Source organism: Callospermophilus lateralis, chromosome 6 (assembly GCF_048772815.1).
Source record: "Callospermophilus lateralis isolate mCalLat2 chromosome 6, mCalLat2.hap1, whole genome shotgun sequence".
NCBI classification, from domain to species: Eukaryota; Metazoa; Chordata; class Mammalia; order Rodentia; family Sciuridae; genus Callospermophilus; species Callospermophilus lateralis.
In genome coordinates this window covers 26409272-26434392 of record NC_135310.1, presented here as the reverse complement: position 1 = coordinate 26434392, position 25121 = coordinate 26409272, and positions in this window count along the sequence as shown.

Below are 25121 nucleotides of genomic sequence, written 5' to 3'. Positions count from 1 at the left end.
CATAAATGTTGGGCATATTTTTCAGTTTTCTCTTTTCCTTCCCATGGAGAATCTCAAAGCGAGGCATTATTGTAAATGAACGAATTCTTGACCCAAACTAACATCTTTGTTTTTAGTGGCTCCTAACTGGCACCTTTCCTCTCAGTGCATAGATTCAGGCAATACAGGACACAGTTCGTCAATTACTACCTCATCCACCAAAGTGTCAGTGTATGATCTACTTCTCTCTTCCTTCCCCAGGGAAGCCAAGTGATAGAATTTCTAATGGTACTTTGCTGTGCCTGGAGCGGGGACTCAAGAGTAAATACTAGGAATTTTCCTACCAGCTTCATTGTGCCTGGCTTCTCTTCTCATCTCAGATGCAGAATCCTCTTACCCCAAATTCAAAATTCTCACACAGGGAAGTGGTTCATGGTATTATTGTTTAGTAAGTGTTTATCTGGGCAAAGGAGGGTCTGTGACTTCTTAGTCAACCCAATTCTGGATTCATTTTAAGTAGTTATTTTATCAATGATTTTTAAAATCTAACTTAAAAAAAAACTATCCTAACCACTGTTTATTAAACCAAATAGTTTTGGAGTGAGTCATAACTGAAAATCATTGCATTCGGCCTTGTAGTTCATGGCATCCTCTAAAGCCAGTAGCTCAAATAATTGCATATACATCACAAAACACCCTCCAGTATTATTATTTCAAGGTTGAAAATGCTAAAATGGGCATTCTACCTAAAACATAATGTTATAATGGCTGCTATATTACATGGCAATTCTTCTCTCTCTCTCTCTCTCTCTCTCTCTCTCCCTCTCACCCTTCCTCCCTCCCTCATTCCCTCCCTCCCTCCTTCTCTTTCCTCCCTCTTTATTGGTACCAGGGATTGAACCAAGTGTTGCTTAACCATGAGCCCTTTGTATATATTGTACTTTGAAACAGGGTCTCACTGAGTTGCTTAGAGCCTCAATAAGTTGCTGAGGCTCCTGCCTTTGCCTTCCAAGCTGCTGGAATTACAGGCATGTGCCACAGTGCCAGGCTACATGATAATTCTTTATATAAGATTTTATTTACTCTTTTGTTAGTGCCTCATATGAAAGCAAGCTAACTATTAACAGGAATGTTAATTCTTTTTCAGTATATGAATCCAGGGGAAAAAGGTAAACCAATTAATTGTACTTTTTGTGACTATACTCTTGAATTACATGAAAATTATAATAATACAATCTCTAGTTCTGTGAATATGTACAATATATTTTTTCCATTTTTTTTTAAGAAAAGTTCTCACCAACAGCTTCTGAGATGTTTTAATTAAAAGCAAATGTGCATTTAGGCCAATCACAAAACATTGGTCCTTACTAAAATTGTGCCACATATTCACTGTCATGCATAATTTGTCATGCATAATTTAAACTAGAAAGTAAACCTTGATAGTTTAGGAGATCTAACTTTGCCCTGAAATTTAAATCAGCCAATTAAGGTCTTCCAAACATGTATCTCAGTTATAGAAAATGAGCATATAAAGCTTACATGGTAAGACATAAGAAGTGGAAAGAGAGGAAACTACAGCAATCCTAAAGAAATAATATTTTAGCCAAAATAAACAGGCAAAATTAAAAGTACCTTAAAAAGTCAAAAAGATTCATGATGAACATGGAAAATAAAAGTCTAAAGAAAGTACATAAATAAGGAATATAATAATTATAAAAATTAAACAACATAATTGAATGTTGGCATTAATAACAATAATTACAGACTATTCCCCAAGTTGAAAAAATAAATAAATAAATTTAAGTGAACCCTGATTTAACATCTCCATATGTTTATAATTTTTTAGAATTCGTTATTTTTCCTCCAAGGGTCAACCACTCAACACCAAATTGTTCTGCTGACTATGAATTGATAAGGTTCTTATGCAGCGAGACCCCATTAGATTGAAATATTCTATCCCTGGAATAAAGTTGCTGACCCTTAGGGCACTATATTGTTTTTCTGCAGTTTACAAATCTTTTTCCCCTGCCCCAAAGGGAACCTTCCATGGGGTCACATATGTGAGAGAAAGAATTTAAACATTCTCCTGTTTTCAGTCCAAAAGATTTGTTTCTTTATTTAGAAGCTTTCAAAAGCTTTTCCTCCTCTAGGGATATTCTATTTCAGCTGTCTTAAATGAGTTCTTTAGAATTTTGGGGAATGAGTTTGGGCAGAAGAGAATAAATTAAAGGGAGGAGAAAAGGAAAAAGGCAACCAGTTTAAATAGAATCTTTTTGAAGATTTGTTTCTCAAAATTCAGTTTCTAATACTGCCCACAAATGCACTTTTTTTTTCTTTTTGTTTTTAGTTTTAGGAAGAGACAAATTAGAATTGATTTCTCAATTTCTTGGTGGTCATTTGATGTTTGAGTAACTTATAGAGAGTATAACACTAAGAACCCATAACAAGGGAGGGTAGGGAGGGGAAGAAGTATAGAATTTCATTGGATTAGACAAAGGGGAATGAAGGGAAGGGAGGGGGGATAGAAATAGGAAAAACAGTAGAATGTATCAGATATAATATTCCTATGCTCCCATATGTATACATGACCAATGTAACTCCACATCATGATCAACCACAAAAATGGGAGCAAAATTGGAATGGGTTGCAACCCATGTATGTATAGTATGTCAAAATTCACCCTACTGTCTTACATAATTATCTGGTGGCAAGCTGAGAATTGAACCTATTTTTTCCAAATAATCCAGACACCATCTTCATTTTACCTTACTTTGAAAAGATCCTTGAGAAGAGGTATTTGCACACATTATCTGCAGGTTTGTTGCAATGGCCATAAAATGTTCCTGTTGCATAAAATAAAATCCTGGTTGACCTGGATAAAATTAATATGCTTACAATAAAACATACCAAACTCATTTTTTTTTAAAAAAGGAATAACAGCTAACTTCAAATATATTTTTTCTCAGGAAAGTTGAAGAGTTTATTTTTATGTAGTTTGAATTAAAATATATCCCTAGACTTGCAAAATGCCAAATTTAAAATGTTAATTTCAGGTAATAATTGAAAATAAATACAGTATGTGCATGTCAATGTTGTTTGTTTATTCAGTTGTCATACTAAAATCAGGAATAACCAACAGCATTGAATTGTTGAGAGCTCTTAAATATCAGATGAGTACAATTTAAGCTCTGTAGTACTGAATGAGCATGAAATACCTCCTCAACTCTCAAAAGAAGAGAGGATTCCCAACTTTTAACTACTACTGAGCATAGTATTTTGGGGGAAAGTATAAGATGTGATATATATTAATATATATGATTAGGATATATTTAGAAACATATACATTATATATATATGGTTTTAGGAATATATACATATATTAAACCCTGATACTAATTTATATAAATATAACATATAACATATAACATATATATTCATATATATAAATATATAATATAATATAATATAACATATATATTCCTAAAACCCTGATACTAAAACCAAACAAGAACAGAAAAGAAAAACAGAAAAGAAAATTCTAAACCAATCTCCTTAGTAATAAATTCTAATAAAAATTGAAATAAAGTAAGTAAAAATCATATAGCAAAGAGCAATGCATTATATACAAAAGTATGCCATTCCTATTCATGGCTGTTGCACAGTACATCTTAGCAGCTAAAAGTAACAGGGAGACTTGTTCCATTGTAATTCTTGGCTGTTGGAATCACAACTAAAGTTAGTTGATTTTTGTATAACTTATACTGTGAACAGGGTAACTATAGAAAATACAGGATGCCTAGTTAAATTTGAGTTTGATAAACTAATGAATAAATTTTTAGTAAATTTAGTATAACTCCAAAACTGCATGCAAATCCTCATACTAAAAAAAAAATCAAATCATTGCTGCTAAATATGACAACCTTAAAATATGACAACCTTAATTCTGAAAATTATCACATGTATTTCTGAATAAATACAGGTACTTATATGACTATATATTTAAATAGAAATAAATATGTGTCCTGGACTCCTTAGAGAGTTTAAGAATTGGACATTACCAAGCATTTTAAATTTCATTCTGAACCTCTTATGGTTAGTATAACCTCATTATTCCACCTCTAGATGACCAAAGTACTGAAATAATTATTTCTGTACATTTACTTTAAACTTACCAAGCTCAAATATATGCTTACATAATGCATTATTCAGTTTTGCCTGGTTTAAAAAATATAATTATGGTTCTATGTGGCTTTATAATTGATATATTTTGGACAACAGCACTCATGCATATATAATGTGTATCTGGATTTTATTATAAAATATAATCTAATATATAATTTGAATGTGTCACCATCTACAGATTATAAGGACAATATTTAATGTACAGGATACACTTTTGCTACATCTGGTATACTTTATACATACCATACTGTATATATTATATATTCACTTACATGTGTATATAGAATTCAAGGTATATAGATAAATACATAAATACATTTGTACATGTGTACACATATTTGACTCAACAACTTGGAGATAATGTTTTCAATATGTGAATGGTATTATACAAAATTCACCATTGATCAGACAAAAAATTATTAGATTTCATGAAAATTAAAGATCTGTGAAAGACCCTGTTAAGGAAAACACAAATAACAAGAGAAATCACTTGCCAACAATTTATTCAACAATAGGCCAATGTAGAGAAGATAGAAATAATTCTCAAAATTCAATCCTAAAACAAACAATAACAAAAATAATTCAACTGGACATGACCCAAAGCCATGAAAATATATTTCACTACAGAAGGTATATGGTTGGCAAATAAGCACATAAAAAGATGTTTACAATATTAGTTGTCAGAGAAACGCAAATTAAGGCCAGATGAATTCTCACTAGTCACCCATTAAAACATCTAAAATGCTGAAATATAGTATTGTGACTAATATAATATTGTGACTGTGAAATCTGAAAAACATGCAGAGAAACTAAATCTCTTATACATACTTGTTGGGACTATAAGATGATATAGACTCTAGAAAACTTTGGGGTAGTTTCAAAAAATTTTGCAATTACAATATCATCCAATAATTTCAGTCCTGGCATTTTTACCAGACACATGAAAATTTATGTTCACAAAAAAGCATATAGATAAATGCTTGTAGCAGTTTTATTTTTAATAAGTGAAAACTAGGAATGATTTCAATGTCCTGTGATAGGTAAAAGTTTAGACAGTGGTATATCCATACCATGGAATATTATTCAGCAATAAGAAGAATGACCTAATTGATCCACTCAAAAACAGAGATGGATTTTAAAGACAGACTATAGAAAAAAAGAGACTCCTCACGTTTTCACACTGTGAAGCACAGCTGGAAGACATCTTCTATGAGCCAAAAAATAGGCTAACACCAGACACAACATTATAAAGATACCAATGCCACTCAAGAGCATTCAAACCTCATGACCTTATTGCCTCCAGTAGGGCCCATTCTCCCCATATCCTAACCTTAGGAGTTAGAATTTCAATGTATGAATTTGGGAGAGACATAAATGTTCAATCCATTGCAGATAGTGAATTTTTTTTTCAAACTTGCACCAATTTATAGTTCAAGTAGACATGTTTTAGTGAATATTGTGCTATATACTTACTAGTTATTCTTAATTGCATTATTCTTAATGCAATGATATTTATCAAATGCGTTCTGTATACAGATATTGATTTAGGTATCACTTTTCTTTAAATATCATTTTTAAGAAGTTTTAAATTTATGCAAGAATTACAAAGGTAACAGATAATTTCCATTTTCTCTTCATCCACATTCTATAAAAGAAACATTTTAGCATTTTCCAATCTGATAGATATAACATGACATTCCACTACTTTTAGCTTTATGTATGCATGTGTATGTGTGTGTGTATATGTTATATACACACACACATACACATATATACACACACGTAAAACATATATACATATACATGTGTGTGTTTCATGCTTCCTTTCTCAGAATTTTTATTTATATTCTTTGTGAAATATTTCTATTGATTGGTCTTAGTTTTCAATTGTGAAGTTTATAAATCATGTGAATCCTTGATGGTTAACTTTTTGCAACACTTTTGCTTGTCTTTTTATTCTTTTAAAAATTTTAAATTTATTATTTCTTAATAACTGACCTAAACAAATTTTCTAATGTTGAATATACCTTGCTCATCTGAAGTAAAATAATTGATCATGATGTATAATGTTATGTATATGTGGTTATATTCCATTTGTTAATATTTGGTTAAGCATTTTCATCTATATTTATGAGTGTCCTTGATGGAGGTAGGTTCCAAAGTTGTTAGTAACATAATTTAGAGTGTTTTTTTTTGTTTGTTTTATTTGGTTGAAAAACACTTGCTTCTTGAAAAATGTGATAGAATTTACATTTAAAGTAATCTAGGCTAGCCAGTTGTGGTAGCATATACCTGTAATCATATAGACTAGGGAGCCTGAGGCAATAAGATCACAAGTTCAAGAAAAACCTTGGGAATTTAGTGAAATATTGCCTCAAAATTAAAAGGGCTAGGGATATATCTCAGTGGTAGAGCACCTCTGGGTTCAATTTAGAGTACCCCCAAAGTTTAAAATTAAAAAAAAAAATGAAAAGATATAGTGACCTAGACTTAGTTACTGTAAATAGTACTTCCATAACCTATGATGTGCTCTTTGGTATGCTGACATTGTTTGCTTTGGGGATATATCCAGAAGATATGGAATCAGCCTAGGTACTCATCATCCAATTAAGGATAAATAAAATGTGATATATAACAATGAAATACTGTTCATTCATAAAGAAAAATGAAATCTCATTATTTGCAAAAAATGAATGGTTCTGAAGGACATTATATTAAATGAAATAAGTCACATACAAAAAGAAAGACAAGTGTCACATATTCTCTCTCATATGTGGATGTTATAAAATTTCAGTGTATTCCATATACATATATTGAAACATGACATGTAGCCCATCAATATGTACAATTAATACATGTAAATCAAAACACAAATAAATCTAAACTTTCCTTTTTCTTTATAGGTAGATTCTAAACAAGAGATTCAAATTCTTTCAGAGTAATAGAAAAAAAGCTCTATGTTTTCTTAAGTATTTTTGGTTGCATACATTTTCTCAAAGATTTTTTATTTTCTAATATTGAATTATGTACTGATAAATATTGATTTGCCATACTTTATTTCTATCATTTTTTTTGATAAAAAATAAAGTTTTAAACTTCCTTAATATTGATTTTTGTCTTGTGCCTTTTTTCAGAGATCATATATGTGAGAGGTTTCTTCAAATTATTATTTTTCCAAAGTAATATTAATGTTTTTTACTTTTTTAATATATCATTTTATTTCACTAATCACTACTTCTATGTCCTTCTTATTTTGTGAGCTATCTCTTCTCTTTTTACTGTGGGATTCCTTATAGTATATACTATTTTTTCACTTTCAACCTTTTTACCTGTAGAATAAAGATATTTGAGGCTATATATTTACCTGTAAATATTTCTATAGCTGCATAGCATGTATTTGTGTGTGGAACTTCTGAAACCTAGTTTAGAGTATATTTTTATACTTGGACCCATTATGACTTGACCTAATCATTATTTTATGTGTATATTATTACAATTAAAAATGTAGAAAATGTTTTTATCTGTTTCTGTTTATGATATTGAACAGGGTTATGGTAAATTTATGTTTTCTAAGTTCTTTTATCTGTCACTTGCTTAATGGCTTAGAGTGTGATTACTACTTTTGAATGTTCTATGATACCTAAAGGAATGCGCATGATCCAGTATGCGTTTATGAGTGTTTGAAAGAAGAGAAAGTGTGTGCATGTCTCTTAGATGTGTTGCTAAGGGTCTGATTGTTATTTGATTAACCAAGAAAAAATACATAAGAACCTATTATGATTGCGAACTTTTCACATTATTGAAATCTTGCTATTGAGGGTTCTATTTTCTTAGGAGCTGGTGAGTATATTTTGATATATTTCATCCTATGTTTATGTTTTATCTCCTCCATCTCTCTCCAACTTACCTCTCCTTGTTTCTTTTGGTTTCTTTATTTGATTCATTTAGTGTTTTGTTTGTTATTTACTTTAAGGTTTCCTCATGATTGTTTATCTCTCTATTCTTTACAAGATAATTTTCAATTAACTTAGTGATTACCCTAGGGAAATTTTATTTATACTCATATTAAAAATGTGTATGACAACATATATAGTTTGCCTTCTTCTTTAAATAAAGGGATTTAAGAACACTTGAAATGGTAAACTAGTCAAAATGAAGTAGATTTATTGTTAGTTGAGGGAAAATAGAAATCACAGAAGATGCCCAATGTCCTGGCATGAGTTCCAATGATGGGGCTTTTAAGGAAGGGGACATTATAGTAAGAGAGCATGAAGTGATGGCTGAAGTATGGGGGCAGAGAGCAGGTGCTTGTTGGAGATGGGAAATCCATTTCAAACACCTTAGTCATGGGCATCTATATAGTGATGTGTTCACTTTATCATTCTGAAGTGCCAAAGAGAGACAGGGATGAAAATGCTGATTTTGAATTCATTTGTATATAAATCTAACTGCAGCCATGGGAATGAAGCATGTCTCCTAAAAACTTTGGCAGAGTAAAATGAGCGAGACTCTAAGAAAGAAGCAAGCATTCATGGAACTGTAAAACCAAAGGAGATTTAAAGGATCTGGCATAAATAACCTAAGAGAGCATTATATCATCAAAGAAAAAGGAAGAGCAACTCTTCAAGAAGACAGGAAATATTCAAAGGGAAGATAGAAACCATATAAATAAGACTCGGAGGTTCTTCTTGACCTGCTTCTCAGGGGAGGTTCCTTTGATCTGAGTAGATAATATTCATATAGATAATACAAAGAAATGTTTGAGTTTTCTAGATAAAGGGAAAAACCTGTATATTATGTAACTAATCCTCAAATCTGTTCATCACTCTACACAGTTATATTCCTTGAACTGTGGTCTATGTACTAATAGCATGTGGAAACTTGCTAGAAATGTAACATTTGGGGTTCCACTCTAATAAAGGATGAATCGGAAAGTCTAGGTTCCGAAAGTCTGGGTTAAGTTTCATCAATCTGAACTTTACCAAGCCTGTCAGATAATTCTGATGCCCACTCACATTTGAGAGCCACTGCTCCAACAAAAAATAATAACAGTTGGCCATTTTCTTAAATTAGTATTTTTCCACATAATGCTGAATATATTATTTCTTGTCATTCTGCATAGTTAATAAGTCACTGAAAAAATTTAAGTCTATAACTGAATGTCATTTGAAATAGTCTTTCACTTTCAATTTTATACATGTCTTATTCTGGGAATATAGTGTCTTTGGCTGAACTATGATGATTATGAAAGTGTGAATGTGTGTGTGTGTGTGTGTGTGTGTGCACGCGTGCGCACATGCACATGCATGCATACACACACACATTTTACATAGATTTTAAGATGATTATTAGTTATGCAACTTTAGACACTTCACAGCATCAATACTTTGAAGTCTTTTATGTGCTCATCCTAAAAATATTATTCCATAGCCAAGAGTAATAATTTTTCTAGGTATTCTATTTGCAATTCTCTTGTTCACTTATATATATTTATAAATTTTGTTCATATATGTATACATATCTATAACATTGGTATACAGATAAAAGTGTTGTTATAAAAGTACAAGCTACTGCCTTCAGAACATTTAGTGTGTAGTTTATTTAGAAGCAGTGTTCCATACTTTCTAATCGGCAAGGTAACAACATCAACCAGTAATATTTAGATTCAAATCCAGCCCCTGTTATAATATACCTTGAGAATATAACTTGAAACTTCAGGCTTCCCAACTGTGAAATGATTATGATATCACTTACTAGTATGGTTTGATGTGTCCCCTAACATCCTGTGTTAGAGATTTAATTCCAAATGTACCAGTGTTGATAGGTAAAATCTTTCAGAGGTGGTTAGTTTTTAAGAGCTGAGCCCTCATGAATGAATTAATGCTATTAGTGCAAGAGTGGGTATGTTATCCAAGAGTGGGATACTTATAAAGAATTAATTCAGACCCCTTCTCTCCTTACCCATGTAATGTCTTTCACTGTGTCATAATGCAACAAGTGGATACTCAACATGTGAGATTTCTCTATCTTGGATTTCCCACCCTCCATATCTGCCAGCCAAATACACTTGCATTATCCTGTCAGGTAGTATTTTGTTACAGAGCACAAAACATAATGAGGCACAATCCTTATGACTGTATATGGATAACTGAGTTAACAAGGAGCACATTTCAATAATTTTTCAACCAAAAGTTTATGAATGGCATATGGCATCTGGGTTTGGTCAATAATCCTGAATGATAGTCATGGAGAGGTGGGACGACTGGTGTGGGAGCATTCACCATTGAATCCCCTGCTCACAGAAGGGTACTTGTTGCTGGAGTGTTTAATAACTCTTGTTGAATGCATGAATGTCCACAATTCTTGTCTTTCCCATTAATCATTAGTAACACATAACATCGTTTGGCATTAAATAAAATGCATTTCTGTATTTATGAAGATCAGTACCTTGTCAATGCTAGGTTGCTTTTTAAATGCTTCCCACCCTTTTATTTTTTGTAAAAGTTTTGATGTTAATTATATTTTACAGAAATTTCTGCAGATATTAAGTGGGCAAACTGATAACTCTACAAATGTGAATTGTAAAATCACCATTCAAATCAGGAAATCAACTATTGCCATTGCCCTAGGACATTGTGTTTTCTCCTCCTCCAGTAATATCTTTCCTTCTCAAAGATAGACAGTAGTAATTTTACATGCATTCTAATTCATATATTAGGTATTTCTTAGTGTCTAAATTTATTCATTAACTCACCTATTTGATATAAATTCATTTTGCAAATTATGGAAAATACTATAAAATATTACAACATAATATTCTATATCAATTTGAAGCAATTTGCAATTAATGTTGAGTATAAAACTAAAACTACCATAAATTTTATGCAGTATGGAGATGCCTCAGAAAACTTGAAATGGAACCACCAATTGACCCAGTTATCCCACACCTCAGTATATACCCAGAGGACTTAAAATCAGGATACTACAGTGCAATAGCCATATCAATGCTTATAGCAGCTCAATTCACAAAAGCTAAGCTATGGAACCAAACTAGGTGCTTTTTAACAGATGAATGGATAAAAAAAATGTGGTACATAGATACAATGGAATATTACTCAGCCATAAAATAAATGACTTTATGACTTTGCTGGTAAATGGATTGATCTGTAGACTATCTTGCTAAGTGATATAAGCCAAACCCCAAAACACAAAGTTTGAATGTTCTCTGTGATATGCAGATGATAACACACAACAAGGGGAGAGGAGAATAATAAAAGTTTTGTGTATTAGACAAAGGGAAATGAAAGGAAGTGGCAAGAAATAGAAATAGAAAAAACAGTAGAATGAATTGGACATAACTTTTCTATGTTCATATATGAATACACAACCCAGAAACTACATTTCATCTACAGACACAATAATAAGATCTTAATTAGAATAAATTGTAACCCATGTATGTATAATATGTAAAAATATACTCTAATGTCATGTATATCTAAAAATAAGCAAATGAAAAATAAAAAATATGATGGCTATTTAAAGCAATTCAAAAAAAAGAAAGAAAGAAAGAAGAAAAGAAAGAAAATACCAAGATTTTTCATTCCCTGGGTTTCATTTTACAAATTTTTATTTGTCTATAGATGCATTTATTTTGCCTGTATCATCAAATGGTAATTTAGCTTTCAACTCTTTGAATGTATTATTCTTATATCTTCATTTGTTGCTATAGGAAAATTTGCTGTAAGTCTGTTCATAGATAATCTGTTTTTTCTCTATTTCTATAGACAGAAAGAATCATATTTTGTTGTATTACAACATGTCCAGTAATTTTGTAAATTTCTTACACCTGAGGATACATATCTTCCATTAGTTCTAGGAACACCCCAGCTATTATCTCTATAAGTATTGCTTCACTTTTACTGACTTACATTATTTGACTTTGGAACTCCTATAACAGACTAGCTATTTTTGTATTAGTTGCCCAATATCTTTTACCCCTTCTTTTGTATTACATCTATTATTTCCCTCCATGTTTAGATTGTTAGTAATTTCTCAGTTCCCTCTTCTGGTGTCCATCTTTGAAATTTCAATTTCAAAAACTATTGCTTTTATAATTTTATAAATGATTTTAAGATTAGTTTTGCATCATCCTGGCTAATAATAGCATTTTTTCTTTCAAAAATTAAACTCCATCTTATTTACTTTATTACATTAAATATTCATTACAACTTCATCTGTGGTGATCATATATAAATGTATAAATCTACTATAGGCTCTTGCTTTCCCAGTTAATGCTTATACTTATATCTATTTTCCTCAGTTTCATCTTTTCAGGTATGGCGGACCAACAATTCCAGTTCTCCAGGGATGTTGTTACCTTTCACTAATTGTCCTAGAATTTGTGTAAGAGAAATGACTTTCTTAGTTGTCTTCGTTTTATGAGTTCCAATAACACTGGAAACAAAACCTGATAAGAGTATTGACAAATGTTTGAGAAAACCTTTTCCTCACCACATCACACCAAAGCCAAGAAAGAGAAGCTTCTTCCTCATCTTCTGTTCCTAATGATAGATTTTTGTTTTTAATCCGTCCACACTTTCTGAACATGTATGGCACTATTGACACGTCCTGGATTCATTTGAATGTCTCATTACAACCTCATTTCACTTTTGTCCACAGCCTTTTTCCTTCCTTTTATATATACCATTCCATTCCAAGTTGCTGAGTTACAGGGATTGTTAATATCCCTAAGGCAGACAAAATCTTAGGATTTATTAACAGGTATTATTAGTTTATTCCCTTTCTGGCCTTGCAAATTTTTGTCACTCCCTTCTGATCGTGGCTATGAAGTTAGCAAAAAATATATATATTTTATAGAGAACTTCAGATTTCTGAAACCAGGGCTTTTTAGTTTATAACATTCAATCTTAAATTCTCTAGGAATCACATTGTCTCTGATTTCCCTGGTGTTCCTGTTGCCAACCACCAATTATCAATCTTTTACTTGTTGGGATAATTGATAGAGGAACCAATTTATTTAGGGAATCAAATATAGAACAGTAATGTTAGAAAATAAGATGAAGTATGAGATCATCAGAAGATAAATATAAAGACATGGGTAGCCATCAGATGAAATTAAGTCTTTAATATAAATTTTAAGAAACTTATTTTGGTTTAAAAGAGGTTTTACTGAATGGTTCAAGTTTGCCTGATATTTTGACAGGCAGTCCAAGGAAAGCTTTTACTAGGGTTGTCCAGATAAATAGAACCAACACACACACATACACACACACACACACACACACACACACACACACTTACAGACCCTTTTACTTAGGAGGAATCAACCCTTTGTTTCATTCAGGTCCTTAGCTGACTAGATGAGCCCCGACTATTGTAGAGAACACTCTAATTTACTCAGTCTATCAATGTAAGTGTAAATCTCATTTCAAAAGCACCCTCCCAGAAACACCAAGAATAATGTTTGACCAAGAATCTGAGCACTCTGTGGCCCTGTCACACTGACACACAAAATTAATCATCCTAATGCCCATCTATTGCAATTTGTCTGACGTTCTTGCATGTTACTGCTTTTTCTACTGCAGTCTTGGACATATTAATCATCTTTATTTTTAGAAGGAAGTTATGTTCACCACTATACCACCAATGCCACCTTACTTTATATATTCACTCATTTATTTTAATGAATTGCCTTGTCTCTTGAGATAGTATATTTCTTGCCTTTAACCATGCTTTCTAATTTTTTTTCTAGAAAGCTGGACATGACATGATGTATCAGGCAAAAGAAACTGAGACAAGAGATCAGAATGTAAGTTTTCATATTAATCTGGTTAAGAACTGGGATGCATTTGAGGTTTGTGGCTCTGTGTGCTCATCCATAATCACAGGAGCCCCTAACTCCCGTAGCACCAGTTTCCCCTGTGACTTGGGCTTTCTCTCCCCTCTTGCCCAAGGAGTCTTAGAGTCCTCCTTCCTAAACCCAGCCTGCATCTTTCAGCCCTTTCGACTTTGTTCACTGTTATTTCACTGCCCACTTGGTAGGGAAGCATGTGGGAGGTGAAGGGGTCTATAATCTTATGATTACATCTCCATATATAAGTGGAACTGGACTGTGATTTTCAAAAGCTTTTCTGAGTCTTTTCCCTCTATTATGTGAGACAGGAAGACTGGAAGGGCTGGAGTTGATAAATGCCTTTCTTTCAGAGATAAGGTTCTAGTAAAGATTTGCTTCTGAATAATAATGATTTGTAATGCAGAATACTCTGGGTGTAGTTCAAAATGATTACTTTTTTACTGTCTTTGCTAGAGATATGAGGAATGCTTTATCCTGAGAATCTGGTGGATTATCTTGTGGATAAAAGTAGGGGAGTGTTTTGAAGACTATGGCATTAAAGAATTTCTCATTAACTTTCATAATTTCATGAGAATACCCCTAAGTGTTCCTATGAATACAGCTCCAGCAACTTTCGTTCTAGTCAGCTGGTCTCACCAGTGATTCAATGTCTTACCTTCTGTTTCAGATGTTAGAATTTTGGTTTACTTCGAGACTGCAATTTTCTGATGTGTCCAAGAAAATTCATTAAGTTTCACCTTATTTCTTAATTTTTCTTATCATAGGGATGGGAATGATGACTCTCAAGCTCTTTACATGCTCAAACCAGAACTGAAAATGTCTAAATAGGATTTTTATTTTGCAAGATTTCTTGAAGACTTTTATCAAGAAAAGTTATAGTCTATTTCCTAACTTATCCAACCATGGATCCCCTTTTGTAAGAATCAACTGTGAAATCTAATGTCCCACAGAACATAACCAGTGAAGAACCAGAGGCAGATCCAAGTTTAAGTTATCATTATGTTTTGCATCCTTATCTATTAGTGAGTTCTCTAAGTGGCGCTCATAGCTCAATGAAAGAGTTCAAAGATATGAACTATTAACTCTAAGAAGACCTCAAAAATGCCTTCTTCCTCAAAAAGTCCCAAAGTTTAATGCTGATATCTGCCATACAAACGGCTTTAATAACAACTCATTAAACAAATTCTGAGGATCATAGACACAGTTTCTTTTGGTGATATTTTATAATGTTTAAAAAAATAGTTCATTCCAGGAAGGAATGATTAGAACATACAGTAATATAAAATAGGAACACCTAAGACAAGGAAGAACAAGTCCATGAGGACTGAGAGAAATCACTGAAGCAAATGTGGGTGGGACTAGCCAGTGGATGCTCTAAAGACTATCAGGCTAAGTGAAGTAAGACAAACTCTCCCCCACCAAAAGAAAAAAAAAAAAAAAAACGGTAAAATGTTTTTTTGGTTTTTTTTTTCCATAGGTGGACACTAACCCCAAATAAGGGCAGAGTGGGTCGGGGGAGAATAGAAACACAATAGATTAGACAAGGGGAAATGGAGGGAAAGGATGGGGGGATTAGTAAAAGGAAGACAGTGTAATAAATCTGACATAGATTTCCCATGTACTTATATAAGAACAACCCAATGAATCCCACCACCATGTACATCCATAAGACTGGGACTCTAACTAGAATAAGACATATTCCATGCTTGTGTAATTATATCAAAACAGATTCTGCTGTCATATATAACTAAAAAGAACCAATTAAAAAATGTGTGTGGCAAATGTTATGGATAGGTTTTACACTATGGATTTCCTATACTGAATGTTTGCTTCACTCTGTGAAAATTATCTGAGGCCAAAAGATAATTCAGGTTCCTATGAAGAGAGAGTAATGAGATGAGAGAATTCATCAGGTTTAAGGATCTGGCCTTCCTGGTGGTTTTCTCACAAACTCCCAGGCCTACAATGATTTAAATAATAATCAGAAGTTAAAATGGTTACTTTTAGGTTAATAATTTTATATTAAAATTTAAATGAATATGGTGATTACCACAAATTATTTATTTATCCTATAAGAAATCTGCTTAATTTGTACTTTTCTTCAAAGAGTGATTTGCCCCTCATTAATGAACTTCAAAAGAAAAGTTATTCTGACCTTTGAAGTCCTGTTTAATAGGCTGGTAAATGTCTAATCTTTTGATATGGGCACTGTAGATATTTAAGATTTGTCTAAATATTTGAAACCAGACTTATGCACTTAGATTGTATATTTGTTTTATAAATACTAGCAGCATGTTATTGACAGAACAATCAGATAAATCCTAGACTATCATATTTCAAGGTTTTTCTAATTACTTACTAAGCTCAATTAAATTATATTCAATAATTAATGGCTGATGTGGTCTCTGGAAACCGTAGAATGGATGAAATTTCTAAGAAAGAACATAAAAATTTTTTGTAGTGTATCTGAGTTGCCTAATTCATAGGAATAACAAACATGCCTTTTTGGAGTTGAACTAGATGAAATTCAAGAAATATGAAGAAGTATGGTATAGTAGAAAGACAGTTGCTATTTATAAAGAGAAGAAATTTTGTTATTAGAAATTTCATTTCTAGGACAATATAAAGCAACCATAATTTTTCCACAGTTAGCCCAGCATTTATCTCCTTTTACCTCTTGTTTAATGGAATATCATCCAAATATCTGTTACAAACAAAGAATTAACCTTATTATTTACATGGTACTGCAGTCAGTACTTAATGTTATTCTAAAAATACTTCTCATATGTATTTTAAGGCTTTATGTTTCTCTAACTAGATGTGTTAGTCATCTGTGTATCACTGTGACAAAATACCTGAGATAATCAACACCCAAAAGAAGGAAACAATTATTGGAGCTCATGGATTCAGATGTTTTGATCCATCATTGTTTCACCCTGTCACATTAGATCTTTGACAGCACAATACATGAAGGCGGGGGTGGGGAGTGCATGGCGAAAGTGGCCTGGTTACCTCCTGGATGCCAGGAAGCTAAGAGAGACTTCAAAAGCATCCCCTGGTAAACTCACAAATTTTCAATAGGCCCTGTTCCTTAAGTTCCTCCAACCAATGATGCTACTAGTTGGTGACCAAACCCACATGGGCCTTTAGGGGTCATTTAAGATCAAAACTAAGGCACAAAATAATGTCTGTTTGAAACTTTAATGCAGGAAATATTGAGGTTGTTGTGTTGATAAAGAATATTTGATTTCACATGAAGTTAAAAGTAGATCGCACTGTTTGGAATCAAGAAATAATGTCGTGTTCTGTCTTTCTTCTAATATTGAGTTTGTCTGTGATTTTATTGGTTCAATAAAACTTATTTCTAAAAGTAGGTAAGCATGAGTTCATGAAATTCTAATGTTAGAAAAAGTAAAGGAATATCATTTGTGCTAATATACTTTTTATTAATTCTTATTTTATAACACTTAATAGTATAAATAACTAATAATCTCAGGGTACATAATATGTATTGGTAGTATGAGTACTAGCTCTATGTGTCTAGAACTTTTACAAGCATTTAGATAATCTCTAGTATCTATTAACCTAGGTAATTCTCATAAAAATCATCTAATACCATGTTGTTACTATTGCCATGTAAATGTAAATAAAGTGCACCTAGACATTTGATGGGTTGCACAAAGTGATGGAGGTAGTAACTTTTGGAGTCAGGAATCAAAATCAAGCATTGTAGCTTCAAGACTTGCTCTCTTTCTTCCAAGTTACTACAAATTCTACAGTTTAGAACAGTAGTAAGTTAACATAAATCTGTTAAAGACAGTTGTTTAAATATTTTATACCCAGGCAGGTATAAAATAAAAGCCAATTGGTGTTAACATCATCCGTTTGAACATAAATATGACCTAAAAACATTCTCAATTCATGCTCCACTAGCCACAATTAAAAGAACGTCTTCATTGAACCATATGAAAATTATCACCAAAACTTTCTGTGTGAGGTGGGCTTATCCAGAAATGCTAGATCATATTACAAGACTAGGCAATGAAGGGCTTTCATATGTGGATAAGAAATATATATATATATATACACACACACATACACCCATATATATATATACATACATGTATATGTATGTATATATACACATATATAAAATATATGTATTCTAAACATGCACATCTTTATAATATATATAGAGAGAAGAGATATATATCTACAGATAGATATAGATATATAGATATATTACACACAGACATACCATAGAACAATTTGGGTTTCCCCTGACTGTTTTTCTTAATCTTTGCTGTGTTTTTGTTCTTTCAACATGAAGATAAAAGGAAACTTTAAAGTGGTATTTCTCTGTAGAAGACTATCAAGTTTGAATATAGAGAAGACTATCAAGTTTGAATATTTACAATGACATTCATGCAGTAGAGAAAGTAATACACTATTGACTTCAAGTCTTTGAAATTCTGTTGGGATTTGAGGATTCTACATAATACCACATACTATCATGTGTCAATTTCACTGCTCAGAGACCAGAAAGAATATTTCTTGCTTCTCAGTTATCATTAATCTAGTATTCTTTTTGCATAAAGGCTTAAACCAAAATCCTCCAAGGAAAAATAATCTGTCAGGATGTTTTCCCATCCCCTTCTTTGAATATTGAATATAAAACAGAAATTTTTAGATTGAATCTGAGGAGTTAACAAGCATGGGAACAATGTAAGGAAAACAAATGCTTCTTTTTTACCACCTTGTAATTGAACACATTCTTTTACAATATCAATAAATTTTAGCATAGCGGAAAGGTGACAAGAAATAGATTGAGGCTTACTTTCAACTATCCCTATGCAGATCATAGAAAGAGAAACTGAACAGGAAATTTTCCAACTGTTTAATCCAGTAAGTATTCCTTTTGTTACAGTAAATTTATATATTGTTCTGAGGTAGGTAGGGTTCTGCATTCTCAAATTATTTGAAAGAAAGAAGAAAAAACAAAGATTCCTGAATGCAAAAATCCCAATGTAAAATAGGTGTAATTTGACATTGTTTGAATGTGTGACAATAGAAAATGGTTAACTAGTCCAACTTGCACATGTGTACCTGTAAGACTTGATTAAAAATATCATATGCTAAGACAATGATGTTTTCTAACAGGAGAGAAAGATCTTTAAAAAGAAGAAACCAGCTCTTTGCTTCTCAGAATTGCTATCAAAACTTGAGAGGCAATGGCCTCTCTGAGCTTCTGGAAAAGGCTAAATGACTCATTTAGCACTTACTGCAGAAAAAATATGTGGTCAGTCTCCATCAAAAAGTTAACAGAGATACTGCTTTCCATTTAAACAACACATGTATCTATGTTGCTCTTCTCTGAATTATTGTACTCCATAGCTAGATATCACTGTCTCTTTCCTGTTGGACAATGCTTCATCTGACAAAGATACAGATAAATCCATCTGGACTTGAGTCTGACCAGTAGGTAGTTGTTGCAATTTTTGGCGCTGATTTCTCTTAAAAACTGTACTTAAAACGTTTCAATAGGACATATATTTCTTTCTTAGGTTATGATCACATTTGAAAATCCAGAATCACTACAATAGATGTAGAATATGCTAATTCTTTATTGGAATATTTTTATTCCTCAAGACAAGGTTTAATAATATTCTATCAACATAACATATGTAATTTAGTTGACATTTTCTAAGAACAGGAGAAAGAATAAAAGCAAAAGCACATGAGAAGGAGGGAGGGAGAGAAAGAGAGGGAGAGAGAGAGAAGGAGAGAGAGAGAAACTGATAGAGATGGAGACAGAAAAACAAACAATAAGAAAGAGAAAAAGAAAGAGACAGAGGGAGAAAAAAGGAAAATGGAAGAAAGGTGAGAAGGGAAGGAAGAAGAGAAAAAATAAGCTTGCACAGCATTTTCCTGATATGTAACATTTTCTCTAAAAATTTGTGTATTTCAGAATGGGGAGTTCTTAACTGACAAGAATGTACTGCTCTTCTTCAATAGAAAAAGGTGGATCCTTTTTATTTTATTTATTTCCAGTGAGTTCATTTTGGTTTTGGTTTTGTCTTATAAATAAAAAACCCTTGAACCAACATATTCATGTTTGAACATCCCAAGGCATTTTACTGGTCTTTTGATAGCTATATTTCCCTACAGGATAAATCTTAAGAAGTAAACACAATTTCAATTTCCCTTCACCCACACATGACAGTTTATTTTGTATTTTAGGTGATAAGTAAGGTGTTTGGATTGTCAGAGTTATGGTTATAATGCCTTTAAATACACAGCACTAAATGCAGCAATGAAAACATGTAATATTTTTAAGTTTTCTGTCACAAGGAACATGATGCTACTGGGAAACTAAAACACTGAAGCTTACATAGTTTTCTTGGTTCAGTGTCGAGCTGGTGACTATAAAAATCTCTCTCCATGAAATTGTAGCTATTAGAGGTTTGAGTTGTTTTGAAATTACTGGTATCTGTGCTAGAATTCTGTCAAAATATGTATCTTCCAACAATTTTCCATCCTGATGACTCATTCATCATTTAAAAATCAAAACAAAACATTTTATCAATATTTCATAGAAAGAGAAACAAAAGAGAAATCTAGTTCTTGCTATTATTGTTCTTGCAGATAAAGGATTTAGGAAAAAGAGCTGAATGGGAAAAGTGAAGGTAGAGTTAGGGAGTAGAAAATAAGATGCTTTCCTAGAGATGAGCTGATGGGGGATTAATAAGGGACTTAAAGCTCAAAGTTGTCTTCTAAAAAACTTAAAGAGAAAAAAATGTGTAAATTTAAAATGTCACTATTTAATGATCTGTTCAATTAAGGATGACTACAGAGTCACTAAGAAACTTCATATCAAGCCACATTTTACTTCCTTCTCTCTTTGCTAGGTGGCTAAATTCCACTGGGGCTGAATGTGCTCAACCTGAAACCCAATGCTTTCTTGCAGGAGCTCAAGTTCATTGAATTGTGTGATATGCTCCTAGGAGAACACTGCACGCCCCCCATATATATATATATATTTACACATATATATAAAACTTATTCTGCCTTGTTCTTCATGGCAGGTGGACCACCATCACCATTTCTCAGTTCGTTCCCTGAGGAAAATGTCAGAAAAGATTCATAATATGCTCGTAATCAGCGTTCTTTAAATTGATGTTCCAAAGTACTTCTGAGAAAGCCCTCAAGTCACAGTAAATTCTGGGAGAATTTTAGAAGGAAAGTTGAAGAAAGACAGTGTGCAGCAATGGTTAACTATACTAAGGTAAATCAAGATAAACAACAACAAAACATCATGGGCATGATGGGATTGAGTCTTTTAAAAGACTAACTGACAGAGAACAGCCTGAAAGGACTTCTCAGTTCTTGCTTCAGATCCACCTAACAAGGGATTCCTGGATCTTGCTTATCACATGTAGATGTCACTGGCTAGCCAGTTCCTGGACTTCAGAAATCAATTCAGACTGACTCAAAAACACGTAGCAGCATATTTTAGAGCAGCATAATTTACCCAAATTCTGGACCTGTTTTCTGACTTTGAGCAAAACATGTGTTGCCCTGGTATTTTCCCACAAGTCTAAATAATTTTAGGGATTTGGGAAAGATTGCTGAAGATCTTTGCATTATAATAGAAGTGGGAAACTCAGGGTTTATGTGTCCAATGGGGACAGAATCCTGGAAAGATGTGTCAATAATAAATGATATTCTGCCTGATGACCATTGTAAACATCTTCAGATTAGATTTAATACTGAATCAATAGTCCCAAGAAAAATCACCAACACAGCAAAGTTACCTTTTAAGAAAGAAGGAAAAGCTAGAATGAAACAGATAAATTCTCTTAGTTTCCAGCATGTGGTTAAAATTAGGATCTTGGCTTCCTGCAGGCCCTTATTTCATTCATTTATACAGCTGGGCACTTTGTTTTGGAGATGTGGAGAGGCTGCAAGAAAGTGAGGTTTTAAAAAAGCATTAAATTGGATCAGTTTAGAAAATTGTTAAATCCTAATGTGATGCCCAAATCAACTTAAATGACTCCAGGGGAGCACTTAAAGATGCTTCATACATTTCCACTCTTTAGCATAAAACAAACCACAAACATCAAATGGAAGAGTATGTGTGGGTTTCTCTTCTCTTGGTTCTGTTCATGTCCTATAATGAAAACGTATGCATGTGTCCAAAAACAACAATAAACCCTGCCTTATATAAACCTTCTTCAGATTTGTCATCTTTGATGGCATAAGGTTTGTGCGATGAACTATTCTAGCTTACACAAACAGTCTTTTATTCATCATATGGGCTTTTAATGCACCCTCAATGTTATTTTCTGAATGTTGATAGTTTTCCCATAACAAGAAAAATCTGTCTAGCCCACTGATCAAAAATATCAAAAATCTGTGTCCAACTGAGGGCTAACAGACAGAGCTATTTGTCAACAGCTTGTATTCCCCTCAGGTAATTTAGATTTTTTTTTCTTATTTTTAGTACCTCTTTTATCAAGCCTCTTAAATTCATGCCTAGCATGTCAAATGCACTTTAAAAAACAGCTGTCTACTACTGGCTTTGGGGAAGAATAGAAGATTAGGGGAGAACAGAAAGAGTTAATTCTTTCAGTTTTCACACTGGAATAAAGTTAATAGGCTGCCAATAACCTGGGTTATAGTTGCAAAAGCTAAAGTTATAAGTAATCCTAAAGGGAAAGAGGAAAATTGTTCCTGACAAGCTGAAATTACTTTATAAAACCTCTTATGTGTTGAGAAGCCCTGAGTTGGTCAGAGCATGGAGCTTATTTCAATGTTTAACTCAGCCTGTTTATAAAGAAAATACCTTGCCCAATATCCGTTTTCCTAAAGCATGCCCTTTAACCCAGTATTTTTTGTTTCTTTTTATTGTTGGCATGGAGACTAAGAAGCACTGCACTAGACTGATCAATGCATAGTTACATCAACATAACATTTTCAGTCAAGTTCCCAGGAGCCTTCCTCCTGAATCTGTCATTTTGATTCAGATAACTAAATCAGGCTAAGCACAGCAATGATAACGGATGACTTGCCTCATTAGCTGGCTCCTCGGCTCAATGTTGCCAGGAAGCTCTATAGTGACTGTCTTAAGATCTTGGGAGAGAGAACTGTTTTTTTTTTTTCTTCTTTTTAAAAATTATTTTGGTGCATTTTTTCTTGTAATTCTCATCTTGCCTTTTGACAGTGATTTCATAGGATGACACATGTACCAAACCCATATGCCTGAATATCCTTTCTCTAAATTTATGCTGTGTGATTGCTTTTATGAGGGCTGAGCCAACTACAGGCATCATCTAGGGGCCCATTCAAAGACATCCTTCAAATTTGTCTCCTCCAAATGGTACATATCTGATATCACTTTAATTAATGGTATCGCAAATATTAAGATGAACTTCCTTCCTGCCTGAAAGCAAAATCTGCAGTAAATGCTTTTTTCATGCTCTAAAATGATATTTTAGTTGGATCTGAAAACTTACTGAGCTTGAGTATATGAAATAACATATTTTTAAAAAATAGAACAACCAATTGTTTGTAGAAATTTGGATTTGTGGGGGAGACTAAGCAAGCAAAAAAACAAAGGATCTCATTTAGTCATCACAATCTGAATTTAAGACTCAGGAAATTAGATACAATTATGCATGTGGCTGAAAGCTGTCTGTAGAAAAAAAAAATGAATAGGAACACACAATTGGAAGCCAAAGGGGCTGCAATTAGACAATGATCAATGCTCCAAGCTGAGAGAATATGAGCAAATTAAGAAGGGCTGCTCCAAATCAAACATTATTTTAGCAATATTATGACTTTTTAGTGCCGATCTATTACCATAAACTTAATCGTCAAAGCTAGAACTATGATAACAGCATTTAATATTTCCAATTACTTAGTGCCATCTTTCTCTTGACTTCTTTTCTACAAAAAAAGTCCTAAGTAATTTCCAGTTTCAGTTTTAAGCACCCCTACCCCCATCCATGCCCTATTTGTTAAACACAAGGCAGTATTGGATATGTTTCATGAATCTGCATTCTTTGTTCAACAATGGGGTTATATGGATGCATCTGTTCAAATAATGGTTTAAGTTATATTTTGGCACCCATCTAAACAGAAGGGAAGAGAGACACTTGAATAGTAATTAGCTATGTCCCTGATATCCTGAAAAATCATTTAGTAAGCCCACGTGCTCATATATGTAATAGGAAAAACACTGTTTGAAAATATTTTTCTTTTAAACATTTAATATTAAACCCCAATTCAGCAAATTTCTGCCATGTTCTTTCAATCTATCAATATATTCCAGTGCTTTTCTTGTTCAGACTATATTTTATGGTCCATCACCATAATCTCTCCCTTAAAATTTTCACAGATTTCCCCTCACTGTTATACAAAATTACATATAAGAGGAAGTGAGGGGAAAGGGAAAAAACAAGAAAGAGAAATGAATTACAGTAGATGGGGTAGAGAGACAAGATGGGAGGGAAGGGGAGGGGGGATAGTAGAGGATAGGAAAGGCAGCAGAATACAACAGACACCAGTATGGCAGTATGTAAAAACGTGGATGTGTAACCAATGTGATTCTGCAATCTGTATACGGGTAAAAATGGGAGTTCATAATCCACTTGAATCAAATGTATGAAATATGATATGTCAAGAGTTTTGTAATGTTTTGAACAACTAATAATAATAAAAGTATAAAAAAAAATTTCACAGATTTCCATTTTGGTGAAACCCATGTTTTGTTTTATTTGTAGTTATTATTTCTGTATTTGGAGTTAAACCACTGAGCTTTCAAAAAGAAGCTTAGGAAAGATAATGTGAAACCCCAAACAGGTGTTAATGTAAACTTTACAATCCCAAAATATCTCCCCAGAAACTTAGGTTCAACTTCCAAAACAACAATATTATTTGTTCCTTCTCTCATCTGTCATCAGACTTCTCATATTTTTGACTCCACTACGAAGACTAGCACAATTACTGTTAGCAGATGGCATAGTATCATATTTCATGGTGAATATAGAAACCTTTAATTAAGACCTCCTGTAAATTTTCTTTG